Raw genomic sequence first — 26,083 nt, 5'->3', positions numbered from 1 at the left:
CGTCAAGGCTGAAGCAGCACAAGACAGACATCGTCAATCTCAAGTGGGATTCTAATAGCATCTCCAATAGATGATGTAAAATGGATGTAAAATTAACATCACCAAAAACCATCTGACTACAACAGATGAGGTAAAAACTGTTGACTCTGAACTTAACTGTTGAAACTGAAACTTACTGTGGAATCTGAATGCTACTGTCGAAATTGAATGCAATGGTAGCAGAGAGGCACTTGACATGTAGTTTAGGGAGGGCCTGCAGTTCATCTTCAACCTGCACCCCCCTGAGCCGCCAGCCACCACCGGCCGAACCGCCGGCCCCAGCGCCGCCTCGCCGCCCCGAAACAACTCGCCACCACCGCCCCGGCCAGCCCTCTAGCCCCCCCCCCCTGAACCCTAAGATAGATAGTGGGTACCTCTCCAGCGAGCCCCCGCCCCGCTGCGGGTGGTTCTTCCTTAACTCCGGCGAGCCCCCCCAACCCCTAAAAATCGACTGACCCTAAAGTCGATTCAGTCGACTGAAGTGTGGCTTAACCGGAGCAGAGCAGCAGCACGAGCGAGGGGGAGAGCAGCAGCAGCAGCTGGGTGAGCGAGCGATCGAGCAAGAGCCGGAGCAGCAGCAGCAGATCTGGCTGGTATGGACGCCACCGCCGAAGGGGCCTCGCACTGGGGGAGAGCCGCCGTGGAGATGTCGCCCGCGGCGCCACCTTCAAGGTAGACGCTCCATGGGGGTGCGGGATGGAGCACCGTCGGCGCTGGGAGGTCAAGTTAAGGAGAAGGTGCAATGCGATGAGTGTACAGCCTCTTTGGTGGCACCGAGTAGGCCTCGGCTTCGTTCAAGGAGTCGGTGAGGATGTTGCGGTTCTGGTGGAGTAGGTTAAGGCGGCGATGTGGGGATGGAGCAGCCGTGATAGACGAGGCGATCGTCGGAGCAGCTCCTTGGAGGTGGAGGACGGGGCGGCTGAACCGGCGGGACGGCGAGATGGACGACGGATCCTCATCCGGGGAGGTGGACGAGGGACGTCGAGCTATTGCGGTGGACGACGTCGTCGGGGAAGAGGCTCCGGCTGGGCAGTGGTAACGTGGCGGACGGAGGGTGGGCTTTCGCGGCTGGAGTGGAGAGGTTATGGCGGCATGGGATTTCGAATGGCGAAAAGGGGGCGATGGGAGGGGGTGAAGCATGACTTAGGAACGCGCTTGTCCAAAATGTAGGGTGTGTTACAAAAGTACCCCCCACCGATTTGAACTAGCGGCCCTTTCGGCTCAGGGTTAGAAGGGGGATTTCACCTGTCGGGATTTGGCAGCTGGAGGGAGTTTTCGCGCGCGTTGTAATTTCGGGATAGCAAGGCGCGGGTTGTGAAGGCGCTAGTTTTGGGAGCACGATATCTGAATTTTCGGGATATAACAAGACGCGGGTTGAATTTTAGGGACAAGCCTAATTTGTAGTAGTATTGTGCTTGTACGTACCAAATCAATTCGCACTTCCCTCAACCAAAAAGAAAACGAAAAAAATAAAACTATTCACACCACACAAAGAGAGAGTCTTGCCCCATTTTACTATACAAATTTTATTCAAAGCTACTCCCTCCTTCCATCTATATGGGGCCTAATGTGTTTTCCGATGCTAACTTTGACCAAATATTAGAGCAATGATATATGACATGCAACTTACACAAGCACACCGTTAAATTCATCTGTGAAAGGTTCTTTTAATGATATAATTTTCACATTGTGCATGTCATGTACTATTAATCTTGTCGATAGTCAAAGGCAGTCTTAAAAATCTCATTACGCCCTATATAGATGGAAGGAGGGAGTATGAATCCATGTTATGTCCGATTAATTTTTTTCGCTTGCAGTATCATGCATGTAACCTACTCATACGAACATTTTAGTGCATTCCAAATGTCTATACTACCACTGCAATTCGAACTAAATTTGAATTCGTTTCTCTATTTCAATAAGAATCTACAATCATGATTGTTGCCAACTTCAACCATCATAGTTTCCTTACTATCCGCCAGATATAAATCAGACGGCCTATAATGCAGGATGGCAGGCACACCATCATCAACAACTCCGTTTTTTATAAGAGTAGAGATAAAATATATTAAATGTAGTATACCATGTTCATAACCACACCATGTGTATCACCGTTATATATATTCACACATCCGTCGGTTTGAAACACTATGATAAATTATTCAAATATCCGAATTTGCTTTTTATAATGAAGTATATATGATCTCTATTCGTCTTTTACACCCACACAACCCTCTTATCTTTGTAGCTAGCGCTAATTTTCTCTTGTGCATGCACACGCCCGCATCCCTCTCACCCTCCCTCAGCATTCTCTAGCTCCATTGCGCAAATTCGTCTTTTCACTTTAGGTTGTTCACCCACGGTGTGTGTAGGCCCCCCAGCTCCTTCTTTACGGCACACATCGATCGATATGCCTCTCTAGCCAGGTGTGCCTAGCACAGACACAAGCTTCCCCTCTTCTCTTGTCACCGTCCATGCCTCACTCCCACCACTCTTTTCATCGTTCTCGTACTCGCACACTCCTCCCCCTCGATATAGTATGCCTCTCGTACCACCTCCTACATGCATCCCTCTCTCTCTCTATCTCTATCCTTCTCCTCGTGCCTCATTTGCTTCTAACACACACATGCATGTATATCGATGATCGATCCCTGATACGTCTCCAACGTATCTATAATTTTTGATTGCTCCATGCTATATTATCTAATTTTTGGGCAATATTGGGCTTTATTATCCACTTTTATATTACTTTTGGGACTAACCTATTAACCGGAGGCCCAGCCCAGATTTGTTGTTTTATGCCTATTTCAGTGTTTTGAAGAAAAGGAATATCAGACGGAGTCGAAACGGAACGAAATCAACTGGAGAAGTTATTTTTGGAAGGAAACACACCTGATGGACTTGGACCCCACGTCAGAAGATACGGGAGCTACCCACGAGGGTGGGGGGCGCGCCCACCCCCCTAGGGCGTGCCCCCTGCCTCGTGGGGCCCTCGTGGCTCCCCTGATGTGCTTCTTCTGCCCCTAAAACTTCCAGAACGCAAGATAGATCGGGAGTTCCGCCACCATAGTTGGATCTTATGTTTCTCCTCCCCCGCTTCTCTCTTGTAATGAATTGAGTTTTCCCCTTGAAGTAATCTTATCAGATTGAGTCTTTAAAGACTTGAGAACACTTGATGTATGTCTTGCCGTGGATATCTGTGGTGACAATGGGATACCACGTGCCACTTGATGTATGTTTTGGTGACCAACTTGCGGGTTCCGCCCATGAACCTATGCATAGGGGTTGGCACACGTTTTCGTCATGATTCTCCGGTAGAACTTTGGGGCACTCTTTGAGGTCCTTTGTGTTGGTTGAATAGATGAATCTGAGATTGTGTGATGCATATCGTATAATCATACCCACGGATACTTGAGGTGACATTGGAGTATCTAGGTGACATTAGGGTTTTGGTTGATTCGTGTCTTAAGGTGTTATTCTAGTACGAGCTCTAGGGTTGTTTGTGACACTTATAGGAATAGCCCAACGGATTGATTGGAAAGAATAACTTTGAGGTGGTTTCGTACCCTACCATAATCTCTTCGTTCGTTCTCCGCTATTAGTGACTTTGGAGTGACTCTTTGTTGCATGTTGAGGGATAGTTATGTGATCCAATTATGTTAGTATTGTTGAGAGGACTTACACTAGCGAAAGTATGAACCCTAGGCCTTGTTTACCATCATTGCAATACCGTTTACACTCACTTTTATCACTCGTTACCTTGCTGTTTTTATAATTTCAGATTACAAATACCTTTATCTAGTATCAATATACCACTTGTATCACTATCTCTTCGCCGAACTAGTGCACCTATATAATTTACCATTGTATTGGGTGTGTTGGGGACACAAGAGACTCTTTGTTATTTGGTTGCAGGGTTGCTTGAGAGAGACATCTTCATCCTACGCCTCCTACGGATTGATAAACCTTAGGTCATCCACTTGAGGGAAATTTGCTACTGTCCTACAAACCTCTGCACTTGGAGGCCCAACAACGTCTACAAGAAGAAGGTTGTGTAGTAGACATCAAGCTCTTTTCTGGCGCCGTTGCCGGGGAGGTTAGCGCTTGAAGGTATATCTTTAGATCTTGCAATCGAGTCTTTTAGTTTCTTGTTTTATCACTAGTTTAGTTTATAAAAGAAAACTATAAAAAATGGAATGAAGTTTGTCTCATACGCTTCACCTTTTTAATATCTTTCGTGAGTATGATGGACAGGATAATTGTGCTCAAGTGCTAGAAGAAGAAATCTATAAAATATTTGGCACTAAATATTTGAATGATGAGCATGATTGCAATGTTGTTAGTATGAATTCTTTGAATATCCATGATACTAATGATGATTGCACTAGTTATGATGAAAATGCCTCCTATAAACATGTCAATTTTTGTGGAGTAGACTGGGTTTGCAAGTACACACCAAATAGGGAAGATAGATACTGCAAGAGGCATAAGTACTTAGAAACCAAATTGTTGCAAGAAGAGCTAGATGAACATGCTGAAAAATTCAATATTTTTTGTGCCCCTTGTGAACTTTGCAATGAACATGGTCATTTAAAGCTCCAATGCTATTTGTTTCATGATCAAGTCGTGTCCAAACATTGTGATAATTTGATTACCCTTGAGCATCATAAAGAGCTTAGCCTTCTTTTGGGTTATGAAGAAATGAAACGTATAACTGAGGGTATTCCAAAGTTTAATCTTGATAAAGTTCTTCATTTTGATCTAGAGAAGATTTATATGTTTTGCGCGGTGAATTGCATTGAAAATCCTTATATTGCCAATTACATAAAGAAAAGAAAACAAATAGAAGATGAAGAGAATACTAATGAAAGGGAAGAGGCTTCCCAATATCGTCCTATTATTTCTTATGATGAAACAGGTAATGAGGAGGAGCCTCCTATTCAACCAATCTCATTAATAAGGAGCTCCAAAAAGAGGATTGAACCCACACATGATGTGGTGAAGAAGAAGAAAAGAAAAAGGAAGAGAGGTAAAAAGATATCTCTCCCAAATGGTGCTGCTCCTATTACTATTGTGCCTCATGAAAATATAATTGTGGAAGATAATGATACTTCCTATGATCTTGAAAATCTTTTTGGCACTTGCTTGGAATAATATGATAATTGCTATACTATTGGTGCCATCCATACTATTAATTATGAGAGTGATTATGCTTATGATATGAAAAAGCCCAAGCTTGGGGAAGCTATGTTTGATGAAGATGATGTTTTTGAGAATATATTTGCTGCAATTAATGTTTGTCCCAAGCTTGGGGATGCTACGCTTAATGAAGATGATATTTTTAGTCTCCCAAGTTTTAATATGCAAATTTATAATGATGATAGCATGCCTCCTACTTATGATAATTATTGTGATGATACTTATGCTATAAAAAGTAGTGATTATATTTATAAAACTTGTCATGATTATGATTACCCCTTCTCTGAACCTTACTCTTTTAATATGAAAACAATTTATAGTATTCAAGTTTCCTATGATACTCCTACTATTCCGAATAAGAAGAATTTTGCTTATGTGGAGAGTAATAAATTTTCTATGCTTGTATATCATGAAAAGAATGCTTTAGGTGCTGGTTATATTGTTGAATTCATTCATGATTCTACTGAAAATTATTATGAGGGAGGAATATATGCTTGTAGGAATTGCAATAATATCAAGTTTCCTCTCTATGTGCTTAAAGTTTTGAAGTTATGCTTGTTTTACCTTCCTATGCAAGTTGATTCTTGTTCCCATAAGTTGTTTTCTCACAAAATTACTATGCATAGGAAGTGGGTTAGGCTTAAATGTGCTAGTCATATTCTTCATGATGCTCTCTTTATGTTCCAATTCTTATCCTTTATGTGAGCATCATTGAAATCATCGTGCCTAGCTAGGGGCGTTAAACGATAGCGCTTGTTGGGAGGCAACCCAATTTTATTTTAGTTCCTTGCTTTTTGTTCCTGTTTAGTAATAAATAATTCATCTAGCCTCTGTTTAGATGTGGTTTTATGCTTTTAATTAGTGTTTGTGCCAAGTAGAACCTTTGGGAAGACTTTGGGAAAGTCTTGTTGATCATGCTGTAAAAAACAAAAACTTTAGTGCTCACGAGAACTGCTGCCATTTTTATTTGCAGAGTGCTATTTAGTTAATTATTTTTGCAGATGATTAATAGATAAATTCCTCAGGTCCAGCAATTTATTTGAGAATTTTATGAGTTCCAGAAGTATACGTTTGATCCAGATTACTACAGACTGTTCTATTTTTCATGTGTTGTTTACTTATTTTGATGAATCTATGGCTAGTAAAATAGTTTATAAACCATAGAGAAGTTGGAATGCAGTAGGTTTAACACCAATATAAATAAAGAATGAGTTCATTACAGTACCTTGAAGTGGTGTTTTGCTTTCTTATACTAACAGAGCTTACGAGTTTTCTGTTAAGTTTTGTGTTGTGAAGTTTTCAAGTTTTGGGTAAGGATTCGATGGACTATGGAATAAGGAGTGGCAAGAGCCTAAGATTGGGGATGCCCAAGGCACCTCAAGGTAATATTCAAGGACAACCAAGAGCCTAAGCTTGGGGATGCCCCGGAAGGCATCCCCTCTTTCGTCTTCGTTCATCGGTAACTTTACTTGGAGGTATATTTTTATTTGCCACATGATATGTGTTTTTCTTAGAGCGTCAATTTATTTTGTTAGGATTTGCTTGCTGTTATTTAGAACAATGTTTTGCATCTTTTATTTCAATAAAAGTGGCATTGATAGCCTTTACTATGCCTATGTTACAAGTATACATGTTGTTGTTTGAAAACAGAAAGTTTACCGCTGTTGCAATAATTCCCTAGAAAAGTCAGAATGTGATAAAATGTTTAAACCTTTTCCATATTAAGATCTGATAAATTTACTACAGTGGGAATTTTCTTTCATAATTTTTTGAGCTAGGGAAGTATGGATGTTGCAGCATTCTTTACAGACTATCCTGTTTAGGCAGATTGCTGTTATGTTTGCATTGTTTGCATATGTTTGCTTATTTAATGATTCTATTTGAGGATATAACTATTAAATATTCAGAGGAATTTAGTATGCAATATTGAATAATAATTTTAGTGATTTTCTACAGTAGAGTATGATAAGGTTTTGGCAATGGTTTATACTAACTTATCTCACGAGTCCTTGTTGAGTTTTGTGTGGATGAAGCTTTTGAGATTTAGGGAGACCTTGATATGAGAGGAATTAAGGAGACACAAAAGCTCAAGCTTGGGGATGCCCAAGGCTCCCCAAGATAATATTTCAATAAGTATTACGCGTCTAAGCTTAGGGATGCCCCGGTTGGCATCCCACCTTTCTTCTTCAACAACTATCGGTTAGTATCGGTTGATCCTAAGTTTTTGCTTCTTCACATGATGTTTGATATTCTTAGATGTCATTTTATTTTGATTTGATTGCTGTTTGAATAGAGTACCAAGATCTGAAATTATTAAATGTTAGAGAGTCTTCACACAGTTGCATAATTATTCGACTACTCATTGATCTTCACTTATATCTTTCGGAGTAGTTTGTCATTTGCTCTAGTGCTTCACTTATATCCTTTAGAGCATGGTGGTAGTTTTATTTTGAAGAAATAGATGAACTCTCATGCTTCACTTATATTATTTTGAGAGTCTTAATAGCATGGTAATTCTCTTAAAATCCTAATATGCTAGGTATTCAAGAATAATAAAATTCCCTTATGAGTGTGTTGAATACTAGGAGAAGTTTGATACTTGATAATTGTTTTGAGATATGGAGATGGTGATATTAGAGTCATGCTAGTTGAGTAGTTGTGAATTTGAGAAATACTTGTGTTTAAGTTTGTGATTCCCGTAGCATGCACGTATGGTGAACCATTATGTAACGAAGTCGAAGCATGATTTATTTATTGATTGTCTTCCTTATGAGTGGCGGTCGGGGACGAGCGATGGTCTTTTCCTACCAATCTATCCCCCTAGGAGCATGCGTGTAATACTTTGCTTTGATAACTTCTAGATTTTTGCAATAAGTATGTGAGTTCTTTATGACTAATGTTGAGTCCATGGATTATACGCACTCTCACCCTTCCACCATTGCTAGCCTCTCTAGTACCGCGCAACTTTCGCCGGTACCATAAACCCACCATATACCTTCCTCAAAACAACCACCATAATACCTATTATGACATTTCCATAGCCATTCCTAGATATATTGCCATGCAACTTTCCACCGTTCCGTTTATTATGACACACTCCATCATTTTAATATTGCTTAGCATGATCATGTAGTTGACATTGTATTTGTGGCAAAGCCACCGTTCATAATTCTTTCATACTTGTCACTCTTAATTCATTACATATCTCGGTACACCGCCGGAGGCATTCATATAGAGTCATCTTTGTTCTAGTATCGAGTTGTATCATCGGGTTGTAAATAAATAGAAGTGTGATGATCATCATTCAACAGAGCATTGCCCCCCTCAAAAAAGAGAAAGGCCAAATAAAAAAGAAAGGCCAAAAAAGGCCAAATAAAAAAAAGAAAGGCCAAAAAAAGGGACAATGCTACAATCCTTTTTCCACACTTGTGCTTCAAAGTAGCACCATGATATAGCGAGTCTCATATATTGTGCTTCAAAGTAGCACCATATTCTTCATATAGAGAGTCTCATATGTTGTCACTTTCATATACTAGTGGGAATTTTACATTATAGAACTTGGCTTGTATATTCCAATGATGGGCTTCCTCAAATTGCCTTAGGTCTTCGTGAGCAAGAAAGTTGGATGCACACCCACTAGTTTCTTTTGTTGAGCTTTCATACATTTATAGCTCTAGTGCATCCGTTGCATGGCAATCCCTACTCACTCACATTGATATCTATTGATGGGCATCTCCATAGCCCGTTGATACGCCTAGTTGATGTGAGACTATCTTCCCCTCCTTTTTGTCTTCTCCACAACCACCATTCTATTCCACCTATAGTGCTATATCCATGGCTGTCGGAGTAAATAGCCATGGGTAGCCTAGCCGGCTTCCCCTGGCCCTTCTGAAAAATTTACGAGCCCATCCGGCTCTCGAGAGACCCAAGACGCGGGGCCGCCTTCCCCTAGCCGGCTGTCGCCTTGGCCGGCTTTCGGAAGGAGGCCCGACTTTAACCCTCGTGAAGAAGGCCATGGGAGGGCCGACTTCACGAAGCCGGCCGTGAGAAGGCCGACTCCAAGAAGCCGGCTCCCATAAAGAGATCAAGACCGTACCCTCAAAACTCGCATCTGCCTAGCGGTAGTGAGACGGGGCGTGGCTACAGTGAAGCTTGCCACCCCCGAATCCCGGAGCACGACCGTCACAGTACGCCGTACGGGAGACCATGACCCGTCTGGCGCGGCACTGTTGCCATGACGACCCTGACGCCATCCATGACGGACTGCCAGCGCGGCCCGCGGGCGGTGGGACCCTTCGGGCAGAGAGGCACCCGAAGGCGGCCACACCCCCGCCAGTCGGCCCGAGAGAAAGCCGGCTCCCCACAGCCGGCTTGCCATCTACCTCGAAGGAGACGCCCCATTAAGGGGACAAGATGAGGTGAGGCTACAGTGATCGCCCGCCAGGCGGCGGCACTGTAGCCACGCCTCCCACGACAAAGCCCATGTCATCGAGATAGAGCAATAGTAACCGGCCCCCGACCAGGCCCTGGATAGTGGGGCCTGCCTGTCGACCAAGGAGCCAGCAGCCGGCGGGACCCACCAGTCGGCGGGCCCCAGCAGCCGGCGCGGAAGCCGGCGAGCACAGTCACAGACGGCTGGGCCCCGCGCCTAGTTGGATTACCATTGTACCCCTGGGGGGTAGGCCTATATAAACCCCCCGGTGCACCCATGCAAAGGGTTCAGCTCCTAGCTAGCTTTAGACACGATACAAGGAGTGGAAGTAAGCTAGCCGTGCCCTGCTTCCTCCTCCCACCCGAATAGCTCAAGGAGCATTGTGTAACTACTTGTCCATTGAGTGATCATGCGGAGACCCCGCAGAGCAGCAATAGGGGTGTTATCTCCCCGGAGAGCCCTGAAGCTGGGTAAGATCCGCCGGCGTGCATGCCTTCACCTTATCCCGTTTCCAGGCACCGGCGATGTCTTACTGGCTCCCACAATGATAAGCCACCCGTTGGCATATGTCGCACCTACCACCCGACATTTGGCGCCCACCGTGGGGCAGGTGCACCGTCGTCTGGAGACTGTTCTGGACGGGAACCCTTTTCCTCCCTCGCGAGCGTAGCCAGCCCGGCATGCCCGATGGCGCTTGCCATGACGCGCTGCAAGGCGTCACCAGCATATGCGCGGCAAGCAGCCTCGCCGATCTCCTCGACGAAACCCGCATCTCCGACGAGCTCACCTTCGATGCGGGCACCGACCACCTCGTCAACCACCTCGGCCAACTCCACGTCTCCAGCGAGCCTGCTGCGGACCTGGAGTCGGTTGGCTCCACCGACCCGATGCCTGTCGACTCCGACACGGCCTCCTACGACACTTTCCCCACCAACGTCGCGATCTACAACGACCCGCTTCTTCGGACCGACGGCCGCGGTGCTGTCACCACCGAGGTGATGGTCATCGGCCATGGCAGCCCGGCCGACGAAAGCGCCCACGACGCCCCGCACGCGGCGGCCCACGACCTGTCCGTCCCCCTCCCGGCAGATGCCGACGACGAAGCACTGGAGGCACGCCGCCTCGCCCTCCTCGCGGAAGGCCGGAGGCTGGCTTCCATGAGACGCCTCTCTGAGGCTTACCAGCGCGAAGCTGACCGCGCCGCCTTCGGCACGCCGGCTCCGGCTGGGCCCAGCCGGGCCGGCGTCGTCAAGCAACATGGCGCCGTCATCGCCGACACGCTGGGAGTCGACCGCCCAGTCTATGCCACTCCGCTCGAGAACCTGCGCGCCGCCCAGGCGGCCGTAGACGAGTTGGGTGGCTTGGAGGCCTAAGAACTCCCCCACATGACCCGGCACATCCAGCAGCTGATCGACGCGGCCGCGCAGCGGCACGAGGCCGATGCCCGTGCGGGAAGCCCTCCATCGCGCTGAGATCATGGTGCGACGTCCCGGACGCTGACCACGAGCAACACCCGCGCGCGGCGCGAGAGAGAGCCGGCGGCCAGCCAGAGCCAGACTCGCATCACCATCGAGCGAGACGCAGACGGCCACCCCCGAGCCATGGAGTGGCGAGGCAACCCACCTCCGCCTCGACCTCGTGGAGAGAGGTATCCCCCCCCCCCCCCGCTGCCAGTGGCGCATCCGACTCTCAGCGGCCGACTAGGTCACCGCGAAGGAGTCGGTGAAAACGACGCGCACCATCGGATCGACCGCCTAGCGTGATCCCTGGCGCTAGAAGAGGAAGACGATGTCGGCCCGCCTTGTTTCGGCCCCCGCATCCGCGACGAGCCTTTCCCCAAAAGGTTCTCGCTCCCAAGAGACACACCCAAGTACAATGGCTCTGTGAAGCCGGAAGATTGGCTGATTGACTACTCTACGGTAGTCAGCATAGCCAACGGCAACCGGCGCATTGCCGTGAAGTACGTGCCCCTCATGCTACAGGGCACGGCGCGGACCTAGCTCAACAGCCTCAAGCCTCTCAGCATCAACAGCTGGCTAGATTTCACCGAAGCCTTCGTTCGCAACTTCACCAGCACTTACAAGCGGGCTCCCAAGCCCAGGCAGCTCTCCCTATGCGTACAGGGCCTAATCGAGTCCACCCGCGACTACCTCACACGTTGGGCCGAGCTTCGCAATTCTTGCGAAGGGGTGCACGAGGTGCAAGCCATCGAATACTTCACTGCCGGGTGCCGAGAAGGTACCCTCCTCAAGCACAAGCTCCTCTGCAATGAGCCGACTACCCTCGACGAGCTTCTGGACATAGCCGACAAGTACGCCACCGCCGACTCTTCGATGAAGACCGAGCTTCAGGTAGATGCTTCCAGGAAAGTGCTCAACCCGGCGCCCAAGACGCCGGCTGGGGATTCCGGCTGACGCCCACACCCGAACGATCACAAACGCAAGGGCCCTGCGCCGCCTCCCGCCAGTCGGCAGGTGGCCACAGTCGAAGACATGCCGCCTGAAGGGCGGCCCGCACCCAAGAAGCCCAAGGGCGGCCGGCCGGCTTGGCAGCCGGCTTTATCCTACGAGCAAACTCTTGATGCACCGTGCAAGTTCCATAGCGGCGCGAAGCCATCCAACCACACAACCCGGAAGTGCCATTAGCTCACCCGAACCTCCAAAGGCGAAGGGCTCGCGCCGCCTCCTCCCGGCGGCCCGCCGCCTTCGGCTCCGCCACCCCCGGCCGCTCGGCCTGCGGTCGAAGCCATGCATGATGAGTTCCCCGACGAGCAAGCAACCTACATTGTCTTTACAAGCCAGCCCGAAGACCGGCGCGGCAAGCGCCAAGAGCACCAAGAAGTCAGCGTGGTCGCTGCTAATCCAGCCGGACACTTGCATTGGTCAGAGAAACCCATCAGCTGGAGCCGGGCCGACCACCCAGAGGTGATGCCGTCTCCCGGCTCTTATGCTTTGGTCCTGGAGGCCACCCTCGCGACGGATAGACGCGCCGCACGCTTCTCCCGCGTTCTGATAGACGGCGGAAGCAGCATCAACATCTTGTACCGTGATACCCTAGAGAAGCTAAATGTCAAGACGAAGCAGCTCGTGCCAACCCGGACGGTGTTCCATGGCATCGTCCCCGGCCTGTCCTGCGCCCCCATTGGCAAGATCAAGATTGATGTACTCTTTGGGGACAAGGAGCATTTCTGCCGGGAAGCAGTCTGGTTTGAAGTGGTGGACCTGGAGAGCCCCTACCATGCATTGCTTGGCCGACCCGCCTTGGCCAAGTTCATGGCGGTTCCCCACTATGCATACCTCAAGATGAAGATACCAAGTTCCAAGGGCGTCATCACCATAGCCGGCGATTACAAGAAGTCGTCCGAGTGCACCGCCGCCAGCAGCCAGCTGGCCGAGTCCCTTGTGATCACCGAAGAGAAGAAGGTGCTGAATCGGGTCGTGGCCATGGCCAGCAAGCAGCCAATCCAGCCCCCCGACTCCAAGGAGTATGATGCCCAAGGATCTTTCCAGCCAGCCAAGGAAACCAAGAAGATACCCCTTGACCCCGAGCACCTCGAGAGGTTTGCCGTCATTGGGGCAAGCCTGAACAGCAAATAGGAAAGCGAGCTCGCCGATTTCCTCCGTGAGAATCGGGACATCTTTGCATGGTCTCCCAAGGACATGCCGGGTGTTCCGAAGGATTTCGCCGAGCACAAACTACACGTCCGAGAAGGCGCAAAGCCGGTCAAGCAGCCGCTCCACCGACTATCAGAGGAAAAGAGAAGGATTGTATGGGAGGAGATAGCCCGACTTCATTATGGAAGTTTTCTTTCCAGAGTGGCTTGCCAACCCGGTCCTCGTGCTGAAGAAGAATAAAAAGTGGCGCATGTGTATAGACTACACCAGCCTCAACAAAGCCTGCCCCAAAGATCCCTTCGCTCTGCCAAGGATTGTGTCAGGACCCCGACTCAATGTCACATCGATCTAGCCGGTAACACCTCATATCACTTTGCGGCCTCACGCACGGTATCCCCACGGGTGTCGCCTTACCTTTGCCCGGGACCGTTTGCGCCTTTTGGCTCACGTATATGATAGTGTCGCTAGCATCCATATGATAAAGAGCCCGGGCTGACATGACTAGTCGTAAACCCAAAGTGGCACAGACTTACAGGGACAGGCATCCATGACCCAGCTTCGAACGTGTCGGTCATCAGCAAGTGGGTCCGGGCTGTAGCACTGGGCTAGCAGGACTCCGGTAAACCGGGCTGTAGCGGGCTAACAGGACTCCGGTACTCAAAGCGTGACATTTCCCCGAAGGGACAGACACAGGAACGAAGAAGGACACATGCCGGCCAGCCTAAGTGTTCCAGAGCAGTAGCAAGCTACCATGGCTCAGCGGTAACACTAGGAGACATTTCCCGGTAAGAGAGGCTACTAAAGATAAACAACTAGATAGTCAGATCCCACACATACCAAGCATTTCAATCATACACACAATATGCTCGATATGTGCAAATACAACGAAGCATCACAACATGACTCTACGACACAAGTACTTTATTTAAGGCTCAGGGAGCCATACATAACATACACAAAGGTACGGGTCTCACGACCCAACATACAAGTCATACAGTCATACAAACCAGCAGCGGAAGTAACTTGTCTGAGTACAGACAACTAGTAAAATAAAAGAGGCTTGGAAAGCCTAGCTATACTACGTGGTCCTTCACAAGCTCAGGGTCACCACCTGGGTCTTTAGCCTACTCGTTGATGTCAACGTCTACATAGAACCCATCAGAAGGGGTTGCAGCGTCTTCTGTAAAAATGTAAATTATAGCAACATGAGTACAAAGGTACTCAGCAAGACTTACATCAGATCCTACATACATGCATATTATCAAGAAGGGTTGGTGGAGTTATTGCAGCAAGCCAGCTTTGACTCTTGGCTAGACTATCCTACGATACTCCAACTTGAAATGGTTTTGCGCACACGAGTCCACTACTCACCACTTCAATACACTACCGAGGATCCACCTCCGTCTTCCTACGGAAGAGCCATCCTCGGCACTCACACTTATCTTGAGGCTTTTAACAGTTTCCATTTACTTGTCTATGAACTGTATAGGCAACCAAGTAGTCCTTTACCGCGGACGCGGCTATTCGAATAGATCATGTTAACCCTGCAGGGGTGTACTTCTTCATACACGCTCTCACCACTTACCGTCGTTTACACGACATGTACTCGGCAACCTTCAAGCGGAAGCCCAACGTGGGTGTCGGCCACGACCTACCTAATCACCTAAGCCTCCAGTCCAGGTTTATCGCCTATCCAGGTTCCATCCGCAGGGAGTCCGGCCGAGGTTTCCCATACGGCCCCGAACGATGTGAACAGGGTTCCCGAGATACCTAACGGGTATTCGGTACACCGTGCCACGTACCTACCGCATCACAGCCCACCCCTACGGTCAGCGCTGTCCACGGCCTCCAGTAGGCTACAAACACCAGAAACTACTTGCAACTCCTGGACGGAGAACTAGGGTGAATAAGAAGCCGAGAGGGTCCATTGGTTTCGGGCCCAATGCATGGTAGTAGCTGATTCTTAAATCACACATACAGATCTCAGTGCTTAAGGTCGGCTTCAATGAAACAACCCACCATGTACTCCTACATGGCCTCTCATCGATACCTTTACCAAATCGTGTTCACCACACCACTCTCATTACCGACATAAACATTTCACTCTAGCCCATCACCCAGATGAACCAGACCTGACACGACTCTAAGCATAGCAGGCATAGCAAGGTAGGAACAACACATACATATGGCTCAAACAACTCCTACACATGCTAGTGGGTTTCATCTAGTTACTGTGGCAATGACAGGTCATGCAGAGGAAATGGGTTCAACTACCGTAGCACACAGCAGTTTGAAACGCGTTGTCTTAATGCAGTAAAAGAGAGCAGGAGCGAGAACATGGGATTGTATCGATATGATCAAATGGTTGGTTGCTTGCCTGATGGTTCGATGCACTGATACGGTTCTTCGTTAGGGTAATCACGGTACTCCTCGGAGGCAGAACCTGTCGCAAAGGACACCGATACACAACCATCACCAAACAATGTGCAACAATATGATGCATGCATGAAACATGGCAATATGAGTGTGTTGGGCTAATGCAACTAAAACCAGAAGGGTTTGAGCAAATTTGAATCAAGGATTCAAATTTCAAATTCAAATATGGCCTTTTAAAGTGCTTTTCCTTGTTCTGCTTAAAACATCAATTTAACTTGTTTGATCATGCATGAAAATAGTACAGATGGATAGATTGGATTTTTCTGATCATTTTTCATATATAATTTGTCCAATTTGGAGTTACAGAATAAAAGTTATGAATTTTTGAAGTTTAAATAATATTCTGGAATTTCCTGATTTAAATTAAATCCAGAAATATAATTATTGCGCCAGCATGACGTCAGCATGACGTCAGTGGTCAACTGCGGCTGGCTGGAGTCAAACCTGACGTGTGGGGCCCACACGTCAGTGACAGGGGGGTTAAACAGGGTTAAATTAATCCTAATTACTAATTAGTGGCGCTGGGGCCCACTAGTCAGTGTCAGGGGGTTAACTAACAGTGGTTAGCGCTAATCCTAATTAGCTACAGGGCTGGGCCCACCTGTCAGGGACTCAGGGGGGTTCCTGCCGTGGTCAAAGTGGGTCAAACCCACCGGCGACGTGACGCCGGCGAGGCCCGAGACGGCGGCGCGATGCGGGATCGCGCTACAGGGCACGGGCGAGGCCGTTCTTGGGCTCGTTGGAGAGCTCTTGCTCCCGCGCGTCGAACGGTGGTGGTGGCCGTGCCTGAGGTGGCCGGAGTCGACGGCGGCGAGCTCGGCTGCGGCCGCCGGAGTTCGGTCGTGCACGGAAACGGGGTTGGAGCTCGAAGGCGAGCGAAGCGAGGCGCTAGGGATGCTCTATGGAGCCTTACGAACTCGTTGGACTCGCCGGGGTGACCAAATGGTCACCGGAGCTGCGTCGACGGCGAGCTCGGCGACGGCGGAGGTTCGGCCGTGGTGGGGAGGAGGCTACGGTGAGGGAACGAGGGGGAGAAGAGGGGGAAACGGTGGCGTAGCTCACCGCGGTTGCAGTGGGCGTCGAAGCGGGCTCGGGGACGCGCTGGAGACGGCGAATCGACGGCGACGGTGGTCGGAGCCCGAGGAGGGGAACGGCGACGTGGCGGCGATGCAGGGCTTCCGGAGGCCCGTGGAGCGGTGGGGAGGAAGAGGAGGTCGAGGCGGAGCTCCTGAGCTAGTCGGGGGAGCGAGGGGTGGCCGGAGATCGGCTGCTATGGCGAACGGCGGCGACGGTGGTGTTCGGCCGTGTGAGAGAGAGAGCGAGGGAGAGGAGGGGAGAGCCGAGGGCGAGTGAGAGAGAGCAGGGGGGGAGGCGTGGCGTCGTCCAGGGCATCGAGGCGAGGAGGGGAGGGCAGGCAGGCAGGGAGAGAGGTGGCGTGGCGCGGTGGCGCGCGCGCGCGCCGGCCACACTCCCCTCCCTCTGTCGGGACGAAGACGACAGAGGAGGGAGGCGGGCTGGGCCGCCTGCTGGCTGGGCCGGCCAGCTGGCTGGGCTGCACAGGGAGGAGCCCAGGTAAGCTTCTCCCTTTTATTTTTTTCCTGTTTTCTAATTTCTGACATTTGTTTTGATTTAAATAATATATTAAATCATTTATTTAACTTATGCCAATTTTTGCAGGGGCTAGATATATTATTCCAGAGCTCCTTTATAATTGGCATAATATTTGGACATATATTAATATATATAAGAAATATATTTCCAAAGCAAATATTTATGCATTAATTCCAAATGCCCAAAATAAATTACCTATGAGCTCTAAAAATATTGGTTTGATTTTTATCTCTGTCCAATATTTTCAGAGAGCAACATGAGCATTTTCTTGGACCCTTTTGGAGAAATTTTTATTTGGGTCATTTTCAAAATGATTCTGAGGGTTTCACAGATCCCCATTTCAAGTTTCTGATGAAAGAGTAAACATGATGCAACACTCTAATGCATGACTAGCTAGGGTGTGACAACTCACCCCCACTCAAAAGAATCTCGTCCCGAGATTTGGGTTCCTCCGGGAAGAAGGCGGGATACTCAAGTCGAAGACGATCCTCCCTTTCCCAAGTTGCTTCATCCTCAGAATGGTGCGACCATTGTACTTTGAGAAACTTGATGTTATGACGTCGGGTGGTACGTTCGGCCTGATCGAGGATACGAATGGGGTACTCTCGATATGTAAGATTATCTTGGAGATCAAGCGTTTCGTGGTCCACTCCACGGATAGGATCCGAGAAGCAACGCCTGAGTTGAGAAACGTGGAAGACATCGTGGACTCTGGAGAGGTGCGGAGGTAGTTCCAACTGGTAGGCAACTTCTCCTCGTTTGGCGAGAATGCGAAAAGGTCCAATGTAACGAGGAGCCAATTTGCCTTTGATACCGAAACGATGGGTTCCCTTCAGAGGGGTGACCCGAAGATAAGCCTTCTCGTCAACCTCGAAAGTCATAGCCTTATGTTTTCGGTCATATTGACTCTTTTGACGAGATTGGGCTGTTTTCAACTTTTCACGAACGATACGAACTTGTTCTTCTGCTTCCTGAATCATATCCGGGCCAAAGAATTGTCTTTCCCCGGTCTCTGACCAGTTAAGGGGTGTTCGACACCGTCGTCCATAGAGAACTTCAAAAGGGGCTTTACCCAAGCTAGATTGATAGCTGTTGTTGTAAGCGAATTCGGCAAATGGAAGGCACTTCTCCCAGTCCATTCCGAATGAGATAACAGAGGCTCGAAGCATGTCTTCTAGAATTTGGTTGACGCGTTCCACTTGACCACTCGACTGAGGGTGGAAGGCGGTGCTAAAGGAGAGACGAGTTCCCATAGCATTTTGGAAACTTTCCCAAAATCGAGAGGTGAAAAGACTTCCTCGATCCGAGTTAATTTCCAAAGGAACACCATGAAGGGACACTATTCGGGAGATGTATAAGTCTGCCAGCTGACTAGCGGTTATACTCTCACGAACAGGTAGGAAATGGGCTACTTTGGAAAGACGATCGACCACGACGAAGATAGCATTATTCCCTCTCTTGGTCCTGGGAAAACCGGTAATGAAATCCATACCAATTTTATCCCATTTCCATTCAGGAATAGCTAAGGGTTGAAGGGTGCCAGCAGGCCGTTGGTGCTCTGCTTTTACACGACGACAGACGTCGCAATTAGCAATATACTGAGCAATTTCTCTCTTCATCCTAGTCCACCAGAACCTCTGGCGTAGGTCCTGATACATCTTAGTACTACCGGGATGAATGGTGAGAGGAGATTCATGAGCTTCCTTAAGGATCAAACGCCTCAGGTTTCGCACTTTGGGAACCACTAGTCGATTCCCGAAGTATACGACCCCTTGATCATTAATGGAGAAGCAATTCGCAATTCCTTTCTGAATGTTTCTCTTGATGCGGGAGATTCCCGGATCTACCTTCTGTGCTTTGATAATCTGATCCGTAAGGGTAGGTTTTGCCACCAAGGTGGAAAGAAAACCTTGAGGTACAATGTGAAGGTTAAGCTTCCGAAATTCCTCATGGAGAAGCGGTTGACTTTGTTGTAACATCAGGTTGTTACAATAAGATTTACGACTTAGCGCATCAGCCATGACGTTGGCTTTCCCTGGGGTGTAGGTTATTCCTAAGTCGAAGTCTGTGATCAATTCAACCCAACGTCTTTGCCTGAGATTCAAATCCGGTTGGGTGAAAATGTACTTCAGACTTTGGTGATCAGTGAATATTTCGCAACGATTACCGAGGAGGTAATGTCGCCAGGTCTTAAGTGCATAGACTACGGCTGCAAGCTCTAGATCATGAGTAGGATAATTCTCCTCATGTGGGTGCAATTGCCGTGAAGCGTAGGCAATTACGTGTCGATCTTGCATGAGAATGCAACCTAGTCCTTGTCGCGAGGCGTCGCAGTAGATAACAAAGTCCTTGGAGAAGTCTGGCGGTACCAGTACGGGAGCAGAAGTCAGGCGTCTTTTCAGTTCCTGAAAGCTGTGCTCACATTGTGGAGTCCACTCGAACTTCTTATCTTTCTTGAGGAGTTCGGTTAGAGGTTTAGCAACTTTGGAGAAGTTCTCGACAAAGCGACGACAATAGCTCGCTAAGCCCAGAAAACTCCGAACTTGCTTGACCGATTCAGGTGGAGTCCAATTAAGGACGGCTTGAACTCGCTCAGGGTTAACAGCAATACCTTTACCAGATATTACATGACCCAGATAGGTCACTTCTGACAACCAGAATTCACATTTAGAAAATTTGGCATAAAGGCGATGCTCTCGAAGTTTCTGCAACACTAGCCTTAGATGTTCGGCATGTTCTTCCTCGTTCTTGGAGTAGATGAGTATATCATCGAGGTAAACCACGACGAATTTATCCAAATACTCCATGAAGATTGAGTTCATTAACCGAGAAAAGGTGGCTGGAGCGTTGGTTAAACCGAAGGACATGACGGTGTACTCGTATTGGCCATAACGAGTAACAAAGGCCGTTTTAGGAATGTCCCCGTTTCTGATTTTGATTTGATGGTAGCCCAACCTCAAATCCATCTTGGAGAAGACTGAGGATCCAGCGAGCTGATCGTACAGGTCGTTGATCCTGGGAAGCGGATATTTGTTCTTGATTGTGACCAAATTGACAGGTCGGTAATCTACAACCATCCGGTCCGTACCATCCTTCTTCTTGACGAATAGGACGGGGCAAGCCCACGGAGATGAGCTAGGTCGGATGAAACCCTTTTTCAAGGACTCATCGAGTTGTTTCTTAAGCTCGGCTAGTTCTAGGGGTGCCATCTTATAAGGTCTTCTAGCAATCGGAACGGTTCCTGGAATGAGGTCTATTACGAACTCAACATCCCTGTCAGGTGGAACACCTGGCAATTCCTCTGGGAAAGACATCCGGGAAGTCACGGACTACCGGAACGTCCTCAAGGTCTGGCAAAGGGCTGGCGTTAAGAGAATATAATTGTCGCTTGGCTATTCGGGTCAAGACATTGACTATCTTCCCCGAAGGATGGGTGAGTTGAACAGTCCTAGAGAAGCAATCAATTTTGGCATGATGAGCTGACATCCAGTCCATACCCAAAATGATATTAATATCTGAAGATTTAAGGGCTATCAAAGACGCGAGGAAAACAAGTCTGTCGACTTGGATTTCATTTCCATGGCTTACTCTAGAAGTTTGCCATTTGGATCCCGGAGTTTGAATTACCATAGAGGTTGGCATATCACAGAATGCGACGTTATGCAAACGAGCATAATTTTCAGATATAAAAGAATGAGAGGCTCCTGTATCGAAAAGAACAGATGCCGGGTGGCAATTAACAAGAAGCGTACCGAGAACGACGTTGGGATCCTCTTGAGCTTCTTCGGCAGAGATACAGTTGACATGGCCACGTGAAGCGGTGACCGGCTTGGCGTGGAATATTTTTCCTGTCGGCTTGCCACGGCCAACAGCTTTAGCAGATTGATTGGGGTTGGTCTGGGGACACTCACGCATATAGTGACCAGATTCCCCACACTTGAAACAAGTCACGGAACTGGTACGTGGAGGAGCATTGTTGGTTGGACCCCCATAGGGCTTGGCCGGTGCAGACTGTTGAACAGGGCGAGGCGCCTGGAAAGATGGCCTCGGTGTGAACCTGGGTGGCAGGGCGGTGTTGGGTACCCACACGCGGCGCTTCTGAGGACCAGCACCGGATGAGGAACCCATGTCACGGCCATGCTTGCGTGTTGCGTCATAGTCAGTCTGACCAGTTTCAGCACTGATGGCTTTGTTGACAAGTTTCTGAAAAGATGTGCACTCATGCAGACGGAGGTCGCGGCGAAGCTCAGGACTAAGGCCCTTACGGAACCTTGCTTGCTTCTTGGCATCAGTAGACACTTCCTCAGTTGCATATCGTGCGAGATTACCAAACTCCCTGCTGTAAGCATCCACAGAAAGTCGGCCTTGGGTGAAACTGCAAAATTCTTCACGTTTACGGTCCATGAGACCCTCCGGAATGTGATGTTCACGGAAAGCCTCGCTGAATTCAGCCCAAGTAGTGACATGGCCCGCTGGGCGCATAGCTCCATAATTCTCCCACCATAGACTGGCGGGGCCTTCAAGATGATATGCAGCAAAGGTGACCTTGTCAGCCTCCGCTACCAGCGCGGAACGCAGTTTGTGAGAGATACTGCGAAGCCAGTCATCAGCGTCGAGAGGCTCGACGGAGTGGTGGAACGTGGGTGGATGCAATTTGATAAAATCACTGAGTGACACCACGTTAGTCCTCTGATGGTGTGCTGTGTTCTGTTCAATACGCTCCAACAAACGGTTGGTCTCCCGCTTGTTTCTCTCAGCTTCCATCATAACCTCGGCTAGTGAAGGAGGATGAGGCAGATTTGCATCCCTGCTTCACTGCCTTCGGCCTGCTCTTGAGAAGCAGGGTTAGCGCGCGTGTTGACCATCCTAGGTAAACAAGACAATGATTTAGTCAGGATGATAAAATTCCGACATAGGATAAAAATGTAAGGAATAACTCGAAATGCAAGATGATCATCCGTATGACATGGTAGATACAGAAACTGCTTCTTTATTCCATCGTCATACACACCATACAGGGTTTAGTACAAGACCAAACAAAGTACTATTACGGTGAAAGAGGATTACATCTCATCGGAGGCATTCCAAGCTCCTATACATTATTTTTCTACACCTCCGGAAAGAGTACAAACTAGGTCATATCCCACGAGTCACGCGGGACGATAGACGACACAGCTAGTGCGAACTAGTGATACTACCACTAACTCAGACCGATCCGTAGTAGTCCTCGTAGAAGTCACCTCCATAGCCTGGAAGCTCAACATGATCATCCGGAAACAGACGATCTCGCGGAGCTTGTGGACCATAGGGGCTAGGATGAGGTCTTGGACCAACAGACGGTGGCCTGCGGGGACCGCGAGGTGGGGTGATGCCTCCTACATCACGCCAAACCATCACGTCTGGCAGAGCAGATCTCACAGGATAGAGATCGCGCATATCTGAATATCCAGCTTGCACCGCCGGTGCGAACCGAGTCAAAGTGGCCCAGTGGTCAGCACGGGTATTGAAGAGCTCTAACCTCAAGGCCCGATTTTCACGGTCCTTATCCTCGAGCATCTCAGCAGTGGTGCGAGTCCGTGAATCCTCCTGAGTGGGGTCAGCATAGATAGCCTGGAGATACCCTTGTGCTCCCGGAAGTGATCCTGGCATATACCGGAAATCAGAGTCCCGAAATAGACCAGATCTGACTCGCATAATGGTCATCATAGAGTAGGCGGCGTCCTGCACAGCCATCTCAATAGTAACCCCGAGTCCATAGGAGCAGTGAAGAGGCTCGGTGGATCCAGGATAAGATGGAAATATCCTGACAGTGCAGAGATACTGGCTTTGATTAAAGTCTCGGAATTGCTCTTCGACCGTGTACTCAGGATACCAGCGGTATCCAGCCTCAGTCATTACCCTGACCAACTTGGCAGTATGGCCGGGTACATCTAGGCATCGAGTCAGGCGAACCACTTGATTGAGGTCGCGAGTGGCCATCTGAAAGCACAATCATAATGCAAGGCATTAGAATTTCTAGCAAAATTTCGGCAGCATAACAGCTGTAAATGCTCAAGAAGGATTTTGAGACATTTGACAAAGGATTTCATACACACTCAACATCATCATATCAAAGTTCTGAATCCATTCTAACAACATAATGTGGTAGTAGAACTGAACTAGGCTTGTATCCATCAAACTTATAAGGTACTACTGATTAGTAACACGTGATCCTGATAGAGAGAACAGATCCTAATTCCTTAACCCCCGGTGGAAGAATGGACTGACTCAGATCAGAATGTCATAAGATAAAGGAGTAAAAAGAGCCTTACGTTCCAACCCACAAACAATTCCCCTACATATAACTAAAGAATTTCTAGACTCAACATCGACCAGTTTGGCTTGGAGAACCTACAGGCAGTCCGGCTCTGATGCCAACGCTGTCAGGACCCCGACTCGATGTCACATCGATCTAGCCGGTAACACCTCATATCACTTTGCGGCCTCACGCACGGTATCCCCACGGGTGTCGCCTTACCTTTGCCCGGGACCGTTTGCGCCTTTTGGCTCACGTATATGATAGTGTCGCTAGCATCCATATGATAAAGAGCCCGGGCTGACATGACTAGTCGTAAACCCAAAGTGGCACAGACTTACAGGGACAGGCATCCATGACCCAGCTTCGAACGTGTCGGTCATCAGCAAGTGGGTCCGGGCTGTAGCACTGGGCTAGCAGGACTCCGGTAAACCGGGCTGTAGCGGGCTAACAGGACTCCGGTACTCAAAGCGTGACATTTCCCCGAAGGGACAGACACAGGAACGAAGAAGGACACATGCCGGCCAGCCTAAGTGTTCCAGAGCAGTAGCAAGCTACCATGGCTCAGCGGTAACACTAGGAGACATTTCCCGGTAAGAGAGGCTACTAAAGATAAACAACTAGATAGTCAGATCCCACACATACCAAGCATTTCAATCATACACACAATATGCTCGATATGTGCAAATACAACGAAGCATCACAACATGACTCTACGACACAAGTACTTTATTTAAGGCTCAGGGAGCCATACATAACATACACAAAGGTACGGGTCTCACGACCCAACATACAAGTCATACAGTCATACAAACCAGCAGCGGAAGTAACTTGTCTGAGTACAGACAACTAGTAAAATAAAAGAGGCTTGGAAAGCCTAGCTATACTACGTGGTCCTTCACAAGCTCAGGGTCACCACCTGGGTCTTTAGCCTACTCGTTGATGTCAACGTCTACATAGAACCCATCAGAAGGGGTTGCAGCGTCTTCTGTAAAAATGTAGATTATAGCAACATGAGTACAAAGGTACTCAGCAAGACTTACATCAGATCCTACATACATGCATAGTATCAAGAAGGGTTGGTGGAGTTATTGCAGCAAGCCAGCTTTGACTCTTGGCTAGACTATCCTACGATACTCCAACTTGAAATGGTTTTGCGCACACGAGTCCACTACTCACCAATTCAATACACTACCGAGGATCCACCTCCGTCTTCCTACGGAAGAGCCATCCTCGGCACTCACACTTATCTTGAGGCTTTTAGTAGTTTCCATTTACTTGTCTATGAACTGTATAGGCAACCAAGTAGTCCTTTACCGCGGACGCGGCTATTCGAATAGATCATGTTAACCCTGCAGGGGTGTACTTCTTCATACACGCTCTCACCACTTACCGTCGTTTACACGACATGTACTCGGCAACCTTCAAGCGGAAGCCCAACGTGGGTGTCGGCCACGACCTACCTAATCACCTAAGCCTCCAGTCCAGGTTTATCGCCTATCCAGGTTCCATCCGCAGGGAGTCCGGCCGAGGTTTCCCATACGGCCCCGAACGATGTGAACAGGGTTCCCGAGATACCTAACGGGTATTCGGTACACCGTGCCACGTACCTACCGCATCACAGCCCACCCCTACGGTCAGCGCTGTCCACGGCCTCCAGTAGGCTACAAACACCAGAAACTACTTGCAACTCCTGGACGGAGAACTAGGGTGAATAAGAAGCCGAGAGGGTCCATTGGTTTCGGGCCCAATGCATGGTAGTAGCTGATTCTTAAATCACACATACAGATCTCAGTGCTTAAGGTCGGCTTCAATGAAACAACCCACCATGTACTCCTACATGGCCTCTCATCGATACATTTACCAAATCGTGTTCACCACACCACTCTCATTACCGACATAAACATTTCACTCTAGCCCATCACCCAGATGAACCAGACCTGACACGACTCTAAGCATAGCAGGTATAGCAAGGTAGGAACAACACATACATATGGCTCAAACAACTCCTACACATGCTAGTGGGTTTCATCTAGTTACTGTGGCAATGACAGGTCATGCAGAGGAAATGGGTTCAACTACCGTAGCACACAGCAGTTTGAAACGCGTTGTCTTAATGCAGTAAAAGAGAGCAGGAGCGAGAACATGGGATTGTATCGATATGATCAAATGGTTGGTTGCTTGCCTGATGGTTCGATGCACTGATACGGTTCTTCGTTAGGGTAATCACGGTACTCCTCGGAGGCAGAACCTGTCGCAAAGGACACCGATACACAACCATCACCAAACAATGTGCAACAATATGATGCATGCATGAAACATGGCAATATGAGTGTGTTGGGCTAATGCAACTAAAACCAGAAGGGTTTGAGCAAATTTGAATCAAGGATTCAAATTTCAAATTCAAATATGGCCTTTTAAAGTGCTTTTCCTTGTTCTGCTTAAAACATCAATTTA

Source organism: Triticum aestivum, chromosome 4A, assembly GCF_018294505.1.
Source record: "Triticum aestivum cultivar Chinese Spring chromosome 4A, IWGSC CS RefSeq v2.1, whole genome shotgun sequence".
Lineage (NCBI taxonomy): Eukaryota > Viridiplantae > Streptophyta > Magnoliopsida > Poales > Poaceae > Triticum > Triticum aestivum.
Note: the sequence above shows the minus strand (reverse complement) of the source record.